General features: G+C 34.3%; 1 protein-coding gene and 1 long non-coding RNA gene across 2 annotated transcripts in view; one reads left to right on the forward strand and one right to left on the reverse strand.

The window, feature by feature from the left end:
* Window positions 1-14,338, reverse strand: part of LOC101882393 (uncharacterized) — a 771,022-nt gene that overhangs the window by 715,522 nt on the left and 41,162 nt on the right. The window lies entirely within an intron of this gene.
* si:dkey-238c7.13 lies at window positions 6,748-9,549 on the forward strand. Its single transcript, NR_186724.1, has 3 exons — window positions 6,748-6,850; window positions 6,994-7,055; window positions 9,162-9,549. It is a non-coding gene; the product is annotated as a si:dkey-238c7.13 (long non-coding RNA).

The raw sequence follows: 14,338 nt of genomic DNA on the forward strand, positions 1-14,338 counted from the left end.
TAGTTTGAACAGCAGATGGCACTCTAAGCTAGTTTTAAACAGCAGATGCCACTGTAAGCAAGTTTTTAACAGCAGATGGCACTCTATGCTAGTTTTTAAAAACAGATAGCGCTGTAAGCTAGTTTTTAACAGCAGATGGCGCTCTAGGCTAGTTTTAAACAGCAGATGCCACTGTAAGCTAGTTTTTAACAGCAGATGGCACTCTATGCTAGTTTTTAAAAACAGATAGCGCTGTAAGCTAGTTTTTAACAGCAGATGGCGCTCTAGGCTAGTTTTAAACCGCAGATGCCACTGTAAGCTAGTTTTTAACAGCAGATGGCACTCTATGCTAGTTTTTAAAAACAGATAGCGCTGTAAGCTAGTTTTTAACAGCAGATGGCACTCTATGCTGGTTTTTAAAAACAGATAGCGCTGTAAGCTAGTTTTTAACAGCAGATGGCACTCTATGCTAGTTTTTAAAAACAGATAGCGCTGTAAGCTAGTTTTTAACAGCAGATGGCGCTCTAGGCTAGTTTTAAACAGCAGATGCCACTGTAAGCTAGTTTTTAACAGCAGATGGCACTCTATGCTAGTTTTTAAAAACAGATAGCGCTGTAAGCTAGTTTTTAACAGCAGATGGCGCTCTAGGCTAGTTTTTAGAAGCATATAGTGCTGTAACTCTAGTTTTTACCAGCAGAGGGTGCTTTAAGCTAGTTTTTATAAGCAGATGCAAGCTCGTTTTTTAACAGCAGATGGCACTGTAAGCTAGTTTTTAACTGCAATCCGCACTCTAGGCTAGTTTTTAACAGTAGATGGTGCTCTAGGCCAGGGGTTGCCAAACTTTTCAGCCTGCGACCCCTAAAAATAACAATGCCAGTGACTCGTGACCCCCAAATTCCTTGCAGGTGGTTATACAGAGGTTGTGCGCAAAACAATAGGCTTATATAAACACTAGCATATTGACAACACAAAAAATACAACAGTCTAACAACCATATCATTTTTAAAGTAATTTATTTATTATTATTTTTTAATTTAATATTAACCTCAACTAAAGAGATTGGTGGATACAATGTTTTCAGCACAATCTAGTCTTGGTTTAGTTTTGGAGGCCGGGAATCAGAGATCATTCTTAATGTTCAGCTGTGACCTGTATTTATTTTTAATGTGTTTGAGGTGTCAGAAAGTTTAACCTGGGGCTAAAAAAATCTGCTGCAGCTGACACTATTGCTGTGTTGTTAATCAAACATAAACACACCGATCCTTTGTAAAAAAAAAAATTTAAGGGCTGAAGGCTTTTTATTTGCATGCTGATTTTTACCATTAAAAACGAATATATTATCTTCTTATGGTTAAAATATGGTAATTCTAATAGTTTAATAAAGTTTATTTGACTTTTGGAAATCATCAAGCGAACCCTGTATTTGTCTCACCACCCCCCCAGGGGGTCCCGACCCACACTTTGGGAACCACTGCTCTAGGCTAGATTTTAACAGTACAGTCAAATGCCCTTGAAAAAAGTACTGACTGAAGTCATAAAGGCTTTTATGTCACAAGATTAATGTAAACACAGCTCTCTATGAACTTGTAACTCACCTAAACCTTTCCTAACTTTATTAATGATTGTTTTAGGTTTGAGTGGCATTGGTAAGGAATTGGAGGTCAGCAGAGAACAGCTGTTTGTAAAGCATACAGCGCCATCTGCTACGAAACACAAGATTAAAACTGATTCAAAATGAATAGCGATGCTTTTTGAAAACCTTTTGCAGAATCAATCTGTTGACACTTTTTTTTCACTAAATATTACCTTTAACCAACAGTGTTTGTCCTCTGTCAACAGATCGTGTCGGAGGTTGATGAAGGGGAAGATGACGATGACGATGATGAAAAAGATGATAGAGGTACTGGAATAAGTGTCTGCTGCCAAGGGTAGACAACTACTCCAGACCTTAAAGCGGCCAGTGTCGATTAAGATCAATAGTACGCTGGATCCAAAAACGGCATGTGTTTGCTGCCAGCAGCCAAAGCAAACACACAGCTAGAGTTGTGACAGAACGTCACAAGCACCTCCCACGCCATGTGTGTCCATGGCAATGTTGACACGTAGACTGATTCCTCCATGGCAGCGATGGATCTCGCAACGTACCCGCTGTGCAGTAGCAGCACCATCGCTTTTCTTCAGAAGAGCTCTGCTTTCACGTCTGTTTGTGCAACCCTGAAGAAACCATGATGAGAAGAACGAGATGGTCATCCTGAGGCGATTCTCTGACGAAGCTGCTGATCCAGAGTCTGGAAGATGTGGTGCAGGTTTTTCTGCAATCACAATCGTCCTCAAGTCGCCATTGTGCCACCGAGCAGCGCACAATCATGACTTCAAGTTATTTTTTTTTTCCTGCAACAGGTCTACAGTAGTCAAATATCCATTGAAATACAAACAGAACTGGGCTGGATGGGCATTTTTATAGATGTACTAATGGATGCATGTTGCTCATATATACAGGGAGGTCAGTGCCTTTGAAAGCCTATGTGTATTTGTTGTAAAGATTTAATGACTATGGCTGCTTGGTCCAAAAAAAAAAACTCTCCAATAAAACTAGCAGAAGTTTCTGGAAGAGCGGATCAAGATTAGAGGTAAAAGCCTACTGATTTTTTTTACATTTTATTTATTTTATCTCATTTAAAACAACATCAAAGCCATAGAGAGCATGATCAGAGCGAGGTGACATGTTCACCAGGATTGGGTTCACAAAGCACATCAATTCTGCATTTTGTGCTGACTTCCCTTACAGAAATCTGATATGTGGCCATATATAAACATATATACAATCATAGACTATATATATTGACCATATTTGTAATTCCAATTATAAAACAACAATGAAAACAGCAATATTTCGAAGCGTATGTTGCATATATGACATATTTAATATCTGTAAAATCTAAACTTGTATGTCATTTATGTAATTTGCATAGCCATATATCAGATTTGTGTATGGGTTGGATGAATCCACTGGTTCATGACTTTACTAACATTACACTAAATGACTCACTGTTGAATCTCACGCACAGGTGTTATCGCAGTGATGTTGAACGAAAGTTACACGACACAAGTAACTTACTGTATAGAGACAAGATCTCATACAGGAAAAGGTCCTGATGGAAGGATCAAGAGGTCTAGCCAGAGATGAGATGAAGCCCAATAGATGTGACAACATCAGAGGCAATCAAATCCTATTGAGCACTCATAATATTCTTGGTTATGTGGAAAGGGGATCCTTAGTGAGTGATCTGTTTAGTTTTACAATACAATGATGTTCTTCAAAATGTCATGATGTAGCAGATGGATTACTGTGCATTCGTCTGCCTAAATGTGTCATTTACTAATGAGCCACAAGTTAAACTTCCTCTAAATAAATAATTTGGAAAAAAAAGAAGTGTTTTTGTGTATTTCTTATATCCAATTACTAATATTCTTTGATATTATGGCCCATTAATTATTTTTAAAAATATTGCTATGTCACTGTGTTTTATATATTACAGTATTCAGTGTTGGGCAGTAGCCTCGCTACAAGTAGTGATGCTACTAGCTTAACTACATTTCTCAGTAGTGTGGCAATGCGTCGCTACTTTCTAAATCGAATAGCTTTTCAGTAGTGAAGCTATTTTTTTTAGTCAAGTAGCGCCCACACAAGCTACATTTACCGATTGCAGATCAATAAGTGACGGCACTGACACGGTACATTGGTCTACGTTGGATACGCGCAAGGCTTGACATTAACTTTTTTTATCACCAGCCACTGTGGCTAGTAGATTTCCAATTTCCATCATTTTCACTTGCAGATTTTTGTTGTTGGGAAAATGTATTTTATATGCATAAATTTGACTTTGGCATGCTAATTACTTGATTTAGACTTTGTGTTATATCCACATACCTCAATAATTTCACTTTTTTTTGTGTATGAACTTGCTTAATGTGTATGAGCAAATCGGTTGTGGTTTTATGGGGTCGCATTGCAATTCGTTTTTATTTCACAGGACTTTTCAGGGCTCAAAATTAAGGATTTTACCAAATTTATCTCTGACCACACCACCCAAAAACAACAACAACAACAAAAAAAACATTAATTTCTATCCACAAATGTTAAATAATATGTCAAAACATGCAAAATATTGCTGTATATGCTCATTTTATTCAACAAAATCTTTCTTAAAAAACAATTACATTTAAAAAAATGATTATTGCCATGTAACTATGCACAGTAGCCTGGCTAAAGGTCTCTCAGATCACCAGTTAACTACACATACACGGGGAGTTAATCTCCGATTAAAGCAATGTTGTTGTAAAAAATGATAATTAAACCATATTAACAAAAATAACCGTAAGCAAAAAAACAAAACAAAAAAAAAGCAGGTGAAAAACATACCGTGTGTGATAATGGAAGGATGATCTGGTGAACACAGAAAACGTTCATAATCTGTTCTGGTCAAAAAAGTTCAAACGAAACTGGCAATTGCTGCTTCTTACAAAGACTTATTTAAAAAACATCCGGAGCTTTTGGAAGCAGCAAGATTGTGAGTGCACGAGTCGTGCTGCTTCTCGATTCTAAGATGACATTTGCACGAATATTGGGCCATCTTTATTGTTGAACCCTGCTTTTTAGAAAACTGTCATTTAAAATGATCTTCAACCAGCCAAAGTGGCTAGTGGAGGTGTCTGTCTAAAATCTACCCGCATTTGGCGGGTGTTAATGTAGAGCCCTGGATACGCGGCATATCAATGTGCATATCGCACTTCCGGCTGGCTGCGTATCCGTAAGCCTGAAGGACTCAATTAGTTTGATCAGGTGTGTTTAATTAGGGTTGGAACTAAACTGTGCAGAGCTGCGGCCCTTTTGGAACTGAGTTTGACACCTGTGATCTAGACGTTATCAGGCTAACATGAGAAATTTGCTTGATGGAACGATGACTGAGGGAGAGGAGTTAAATATATACAGTATACTGTAGTAAAGACTAAAGTATACCATGCTAATTACTATTAGTTCATGATAGTTACTAAAGATACTACACTATGTAGTGTAATTCATTAAAGAAGAGTTGTAAATATATATATATATATATATATATATATATATATATATATATATATATATATATATATATATATATATATATATATATATATATATATATACATTTACAACTCTTCTTTAATGAATATATATATATATAGAGAGAGATAGCCTACTGTACAATATAATGGTTAGTTCTAAAATATTTCCCTTTAATATAAATTACTATAGTATTTTAATTGTGTAACTTCTATTTTTATTGGATTTTTTGTTTTTTTGTTTTTGCTGTTATATACTATAATGTGTTTTTGTTTGGTACAGCATATTAATTGCAGTAAATAACTAAACTGAATAATTCTGTCTAATATGTTACATTGACAGTTTTATTGATCACTAAGATATGATTGACTTGGATTTAAGTTGCTTCCATTTAAAAAGAAAAATTGCAAAAATAGCTTAGATGTAGCTTAGCAACTTTTACCATGTAGCTTTTAGCTTAGCTTACTACAATTCCCAGAGGGCAGCTTTTAATGTAGTTAAGCTACATTTTGAGTAGGTAGCTATTAGCTTAGCTCACTAAATTTTTCAAGTAGCTTGCCCAACACTGTCAGTATTTATCCATTATCTGATAGCTTCTTATTTCTATTTGAATTCTAATAAGTTTATAGTTAGGCTAGGCCTATGTGAATTTTTTTCATCATTAATTATTTCTTAATAGCTTTATTTTTTAAGTTTTAAACTTATAATAATTTATTAAACATAATTTATAATTCGAAAAAATAAAAACAAAAATTAAATAATTCTAGAAATTAAACCACATTTTTAGAGTTGCATATTAAACTATTACTTTTAATACTAAAGGTTACTTTGAGGATCTTTGTGAACAAAGACTGACTGGTCAGCGTTTTCATTTGACATGAAATGTTTTCAAAAATGCAAAGAGAAAATGTTTCCTTTGTTTTGAGTGTAAATGTACACTATTAGTTCAATACAGTTTCCATATTTTGTGATACGCGGGTGTTTTATGTTTGTGCATGGTTGTGAATTGCATTATAGGAGCTTAATCTCTGCTCTGTCGACTTTTGGTGTTGAAAATTCACCTCTACAGTTTAACAAAGGGAATTTTAATGACATTTCAGTAGTTTAAAAGAATAGTTTAATACCTGTTTAAATCCAGGTTTTTGTAGCAAAATTTACATCAAGAACACAGACAATTTATCACTTCAAACTATTAAAAATGGCAATAAAAATCACTTTTTAAACTTATTTGACATCAAAAGTTGTTGGAGGAAAAAATAAAGGTCCCATAATGCAGTTCAAAAGCGTGAATGAATGGAGAAATGGAAGGATCTCAAAATACAGAGGACTGTTTACTAATATTTTTAACAGCGTATACTTGCAGTCGTGTGTGGTTTAGTTTTTATTTTAGAGAGCTTTGAAATGATTGACCCAGTTCACATTTCCACCAGCACCGATTGACAATATTTGTATAAATTTTTATATTTTCAAATGTATATATTTACAGTATTTAACAAAGTTTTCAAATGAAAGGTAAGAGTGAGAGATCTATTTTAGTTGTTTGTGTTTTTTTAAATCTGAAATGCAGTTTAATTTATCAAGAAACAAAACTAACACTTCCTGCAAAGGGATGGGCACTTACTGAGAAAGAGAAACTTCTGGAAATGAGGGCAAGTCTGTTCACAGATCAGTTAAGCGTGGGTACTGTGAACTAGTATAAATAATCAAGGCAAACATTGATCAGTCCTTTTCAAGACTGAAGCCTTCTGCTGCCAGATCAACAAGGTACGTTTGCTGATAAGAAAATCTCATCACTAGAAAATCAATACCTGAAGTGTTTTCTATTATTACAAATGAAATTGCTTAATAATGCTAAATATGTTTTGATGCTTTTGTCTGTGTATAAACTGCAAATGATCTTTTATCAGGTTTATGGTATTTCCTCTGTGGGATATGCTGTGGAACTTGAATGGTCTCGTAGCCTTTATATGTGAGTATAGCAGTTTTTTATATTTAGCAGACTTTTTTTTTTGTCTGAGACATACACCCAAAAATATTTTTTTGCTGCTTCTTCAAACTACTTATTTAAAATGAGCTGAATCAACATAATTCTTGATTTTTTTTTGCCACAACTGAAATGTTTTACGTTCAGTCCACTTAAATTAGCAAAAAAAACTCAATTGATTTGTATTGGGACAACATGAAGGAATTGTGTACCCTGCATCTTTTTTTCAGTGTATCTTGCATAAAATGTTAAATCTAATGATCCTGACACATTAAAGGGATACTTCACAAATTATTAACACATTTAATTACCCTTTAATTGTTCCACACCATTTAGATTTTATTTGTTCCATTGAACACAAAAGTAGGTGTTTTAAACAATGTTGGAAACTTGTAACCATTTCTTTTGTGTTCAAAGAAGAAAAAGACAAGTACAGGGTGAATAAAAGCTGACAGAATTATTTTTTTTTGTGAACTATCCCTTTAAGGCCTGTTCTTACCAAGTATAATAACAATAAAGTTCTAGTTAGGGCCGGGCGATATGTCAAAAATGCAATCTCGATTAATTATTTTCCATATTGAATGATAACGATATATTTCGACATAAGTGGTTAATGCTTCCAGATTTAAAAGAGTACCCCAACAATGACTGAAGCCACAAAAATTAGAGGGTCCATTAAATAGCATAAACTGTTTTTAGTAAGCGAAAGGCCTAAAATTTGGTACATCTCTAATATCAACACACTTTTAGATTCCCATTGTTGCAAATGTCTGCTGTGTGATTGGCTGTTAGATCAATATAGAGTAAAAAAGTCTAGAGTTCATTGTTATTGACATAAATTTTGTTGCGATTCGCTATAATATTGTTTATCGGCCCAGCCCTAAGTTCTAGTTTTAACAATAATTGTAATTCTAAAAGAATAGCAATCCACACCAGAAATGCTGTATAACAAGATTTATTGTTATCCATCTGGTTAATGATAAAATCCTGATTTTACCCTGCTTTACATTCTTCTCCAAACTATAAATGTTATTGTTGTGCATTATATAGCCATATACATATGATGTACACTGTAAAACATATCTGTAAATTGACAGTTTTTTGTGATTCATGTTTTTTTTCTTCACTTATTTCTGCTTTTGAATTGCATTATGGGACTTTGATCTTTTTTCCAACAATAAAAGTGACTTTTATGAACATTTTTAATAGTTTGAAGTACTACAGTGCTCAGGATATGTCAGTACACCCCTCACAAATCTGTAAAATTAATATTTTTATTATATACAATACTGTAATTGGCCATATACATTAGATTAGTCAGTACTGAAGCCAAATCTGGAGCTTATCTAACAAAATAACTTACGATAACGGCCCATAAATGATTACAGCAAAATGTATATGTTATAGAAAAATATTAAACACAAATTTAAAAAAAGAGGAATTTAATTTAGTTGAAATTTTGTAGGTTATATATTGTTTTTGCAATATTAAGCTTGAATTTAATTGTATTATCTTTTCATTTCTAAATATCTTTGGTGTGTAAAATATTATTTTAATAAAGATATCTGTTTAATAAATCTGTTTTGTTTAAATGCACCAAAATACATTGCCTATATTCACTGAAAAATGGATACAAATATTCATTTTCAAAATGAGGAGTACGCAATTATGCTCAGCACTGTATATTTTCTGGATCGGTGTTGTATATTATGCTGCAAACACCTGGTAATAAGCTACATTTTCTGTTATTTTACAAACTTAGTTCTCTCTATATTCATTTTTATAATATATCTTATCTCAAATTGCTAAAATGTCAATAAAAGTCACTTTGTTCAATTGTAGAGTTGAATTTTCAACATCAAAAGTCAACAGAGCAGAGATCAACAGCCCACAATGTAATTCACAACTGTAACTAAACCCAAAACCCAAAATACAGAAACTGTTAATTAACAGATTTTACAGTACTGTTTATTGGGACCTGCATATTAATACCCGCTGGTGTAGATATGATAGTTATTGTTGATAGATTGTTTAAATATTCTCAATCTTCATATTGAACATATTGCTGTTTGTTTTTGTTGTTTGTTCTAGCATCATGAAGGAGGTGGAGGTCGTGTAAATCCTTGCTGCCAAGGGCAAGGTCATCTGGCCCAGCGCCGTTCAGAGAGGAAACTCAGCATTTGCTAGAGTGCCTCTTTGTTTTGTGTTGTCCAGATGTGCAGAGGCAGGATGTCAGGATAACATCCTACATCGACCCTCAAGTCTATAAAAGACCCTCCAAAGCTATAAAAGCAAAGTCACAAGCTATAGAAGCAAAGTCCAATGCTATGAAGCAGTTAATGTCAATGCACGTAATGCAAAAAGTGAAAACTTTTGTTTCTGCATTGCTTGGTTTCAGTTGGTCTGGGGCCCAGCTGAGGCAACTCAGCCCCATAAATGTTTAAAGAAAAAGAAATAAAGATCATGAACTGAAACAGAATCTGATGTTGTGTTGTGTTATTTTTTGGTTGATTACACTACTTTATAAGCCACTGCAGGGTCATTTGTTGCATGTGGGTATATTTTTGGCAAATGTCAAAACTACATTGTGAGAGATGATTGATTATTTTTATGCAGAAAATTTGAATGGTTGGATCATTAAAATCATTAGACTATTCAACGCTATTTCACAACAGTTTCTAACTTTTTGATTTAGTGACTAATTCTTATGAATTTGTGCAATCTCTTTTGTACATTTTAGTATGATTTAGAGGTGGGGTTTGGTGCTATGCCTCCTTTTAAAGACCGTACATTTTTGTATGCCTGAACTTGTATACAGTAAAATGTTTCACACTGATTAAACTTACAAACTCAAGTTCACCAGCTGCCTTGAAAATGTAAATCAACTCAACTTGAGTTGAATCTCTTAAGTTGAGTTGACTCACATTTTCAAAGCAGCTGATGAACTTGAGTTTGTATGTTTAACCAACATTGTAAAAAAATCTGTAATTTTCCTTTTTTTAGCAGCTGGGGTGCCGGAAAATACGTAAAATAACGGCTGATAAATGACGGAAATTTATTGTAAAATAACAGACATTAAATTACAAAAATTCACCAGAAATTTTAATTTAAGGAAATTTCTGTTTAGAAGTTATTCTATGGTAAATATCTGTAATTTAACCACTGTTATTTACTTTTTTTTCTGCACCCCAAAAAACGTTTTTTAAAGAGAATGTGAAACGTTTTACAGTGTATAAATTCATACGAATTAGCCACTAAACTGACTAAATATAAAAAAAGGAAATATCTAGCTTCATGAATGTATTTTGTACATTTTCCTACTGTAAATATAACAAAACTTGATTAATGGTATGCATTTCTAAAAAGACAAAACTTCTAAATCAATGATTTTTCTCAGATTTTTTTTGATCCCCCAGACTCTATTTTCAAATAATTGTATATCAATCAAATAAAGCTTGTTTATTCATGTTTCATGTGATTTATAAATCTCAATTTTAAAAACTCAATACTTGTAGTCCAGGGTCATATTTGGTTGCATTATACAATACAACACTAATACAGTTGAAGTAAAAATAAATAAATACTCACCCTCTTTTGAATTTCTCTTTTTTTCACAGTACTTCCTATAATATTTATTCTTCTGGAGAAAGTCTTGTTTTATTTCGGCTAGAATGAAAGCAGTTTCTAATCATTAGCCCCCTTAAGCAATATTTGTTTTTTGATTGTCTAAAGAACAATTCATTATACAATGGCTTGCCTAATTACCCTAACTTGCGTCATTACCTAACGAACAAACGAACGAACGAACGAAAGAAAGAACGAAGGACCTACTGAAGGAAGGAACAAAAATATGAATGAACGAATAAAGGGAGGAACAAAGGAAGGACGAAATGTATGAAGGAAGGATTCAAGGAAGGACTGAAAAAAACTAAGGAAGGAAGGAAAAGCGAATTAATGAACAAAGGACCTAATGAAGGAACAAAAATATGAATGACTGAACGAAGGAAGGAACAAATGAATGAAGCAAGGAACGAACAAACGAATAAATGAAGGAGGACGGAACAAACATAGAAAGAAAGGTTGGAAGGGACGAACGAATATAGGAAGGTTACTAAATGCACTACAGAATGTTACGTTTACACATCCCTGCACAAACTGCATGTAAATGCATCAGCTTTTTACAGTGTAAGGGCGAACTCACACTATGCTATCCGAACCATGCCCAGGCGCATTTCACGAGTCGTTTGAGAAGTGTGAGTGCTCTGGCCCGTTTGAAAGAGGTGTGCCAGAACGTAGTTAACTTGGGCTTTGGCACAGTACGCTTGTAGTGTGAGTGCAAAACGTGCCTGAGCCCGAAACTGAGGACACGACATCACTTTTAGGGGACTGTTTCATGTGGTTTTATTAATCATTCTTACTGTTCAATAAATGCAAACTGTCATAGTTTATTAAAGATGCAAATCTCTTGCTGCAACTCGGCTGCACTTTCAGTAATATAACAAGCCAAAGAAGTCATAATTACGCTATTGATCAATCACGTTTACAAAGAAAACGCCGCATTTAATGGCACTAATACCATATTAAACACCGCTAAACATGCCGTGCTGATAACAAACACCACATATAACGCGTGTAAACCTTTAAAAATGCAGTTTTTAGCAGTGATTTTGTGTTAGTAAAATGTGCTGCTTTTTACGTGTTCCGAATGCCAAAGCACACAGTTTAAAACACTATTTTGATCCCACAAAAACACGTGTTATAAACGGCGTTTTCTTGTAGTATAATGAGCCATGTCCGCTGATTTCCACAGCCAGTAAGCTTGAGCTGCTCTCACCCAATCAATGATGAATAGAACCTGACCAGACTAATTCACCATGGATCGTTTTAGCGGTGGATCTGTTAGTGGTGGATGTGTTCGGCAAAGTGTTTGACTGCGTGTTACTGCATCCCAATCAACTAAAAATAATACAAAACGATATAACTAAAGCAATCTCCACTGTGCTGAGCGAGAGCGCTTCACTTTCTCCCACATGTTTTCTGGCCCAGCATTGGCCCATACAATAACTTTTCCCTCAGCCCAAGTACCATAAAGAATGACGGTCCTGAAGTGGCTCCTAACTGGATTAAAGATAAGGGCCACACATGGGCCATAACTGGCCAGAATCTCAGTCAATTCATCACCCTTAACTGGTTCTGAACTGGGCCAAAACAGGTTTATTATTGGTACCGATTCTCAGCTAGAAGTTTATACTTTAACCAGAAACCCCAAAAACTGAGCCACAACCTAGCCTAATGTTACCTAAACAATGTGAACAATCACTACACTAATCTGGGCAACACATCTCCCATCCAAAACTGGCCCAAAGTTTGGCGTCATGCATGCAGTGCCATCATTGCCATGCATGGTCCATATTTGGCTGACATTATGCATGCCAGTGCCGGCAACAATCCAGCAGTGCCATGAGGCCAAATTTGGGCCAATCCGTTTGCTATGTGGGTTGTTAAAGAAACTCATAAAAATTAATTATTAAATTCTATAATACAAAACAACTGGTAAAACAAATCTATAGCTATTGTAAACTTAACACTTAAGGCATTTTTAATAAACATTTGGTAAGCATTTTTAGATAAATACAGTTTTATTAATGATGTCCGCATCTATTGGCGTTTGCTTTCAACGATACACGTGAGCTGGCAAAAGTCCTGCACATGCAAAGTGTTCATGCAGACATTTTACTATTGTAAAACTAATCAAACATTGTGCAAATCTCGTTATAATACTTTTGCATAATTCTCTTTCTATTTTAAAATTAAGTAAATGAAATAAATTTTGAGTAAAATTATCGGGAGAATGTATTTCTGTAACATTTTTGTGAAAAGTGATCTTTTGATTATTATTATTATGTTTTATGTTTTGAAAAAGGTGCATTTGCACACACACACACACACACACACACACACACACACACACACACACACAAAAGTTTTAAATTTACAAAAAATAAATTTACATATTTTGGATGAAGCAAAATGCCTTTAAATAATTTTTGAAGGAACACATTTGACACTGAAAAGGTACAAAGTGTCTTGTCATTGTAGCGGTACCTTCATGGATCAGATTTGATGAAGGTACAACATTGTATCTGCAGGTTTTGAAAAAACAAAGGTACATTTTGGTTTTCCGTCGTACAAATCATGTCCTTAAAGGTACAAACTGCAATGGTACAAAATTGTTTCTTTGTCTTAAGGTACAATTCTGTTCCAGGTATTGCCCCACTGTCCCAGTGACAAGGGTTTACCTTCTTTGGTACAACATTGTACCTGTTTTTCTTAGAGTGTACTATTATTCCCTGACTGTTCACAAGACTAGCTTTGTGCTTTGTTTGGTTTAATATGGATTATACGTTTGTTTGTGAACACTGTGATACTCAGAAACTCATATCCATCACAACATGCAAATTTTTCCTTTTACTTTTGTTTTTGTGGAAATGTCTAAACATAATGTGTCGACATCTGATTGGCTGATGCCTGTTTGTCCATTCTTTAAGTAGGTGTGAACAGGACATAAATAACAGCTGAAGAGCTGCACTGCTCTGAACCCTAAACAGATCGTCACCATGGTGAGTTTAAAGTTTTTGTCTTCGGGAAAATTATAAGCATATGATAAACTGTTGTTATTATAGTTACAAACCAGCAGTTATTCATTGTTTAAAAAGTGATGTGCAATAGGTTTTAGTGTTTCTGTTGAAATCTGAATTGTTAAACTGTATTATCACCTTTGAATTTTTCAACAGCTATTTTTAATCACACATTTAATAAATTTGTCCCAGTTCATATTTGGCTTAAAAATGCTTTGCTTGTGTCCAGTTGTTTTGTATTTTGTTTATCAAAATGTGTTCTGTTCATTAAAGAGGGATATGGGCTGAGCAGGTGACTAGAGTTTTTTTTGATCTGTCCAACACACACACATTTCCATCCACCTAGAACAAGGTTATGTTTGTTATTAAAATATATAAACTGTATTTGTGTCAAAAGAGAATTAAATACTTTAATATCTGTTCTATATCAAGGTGTAAAGGCAGTGTATTTTTTTTTTTTTTACATTTATTTAACAATGATTCACAATGCTTATTTTCCATGGACAGGTCTTGTCTGAGGGAAGTGATGAAGAGGATGACGAAGATGACGACGATGAAAATTCTGGAGTCTGTTGCCAAGGATAGACTTCACTCAATAATTCACTCAAAGGCTGGATCCACAAACTTGCT

The sequence above is a fragment of the Danio rerio genome, chromosome 18, assembly GCF_049306965.1.
Source record: "Danio rerio strain Tuebingen ecotype United States chromosome 18, GRCz12tu, whole genome shotgun sequence".
Lineage (NCBI taxonomy): Eukaryota > Metazoa > Chordata > Actinopteri > Cypriniformes > Danionidae > Danio > Danio rerio.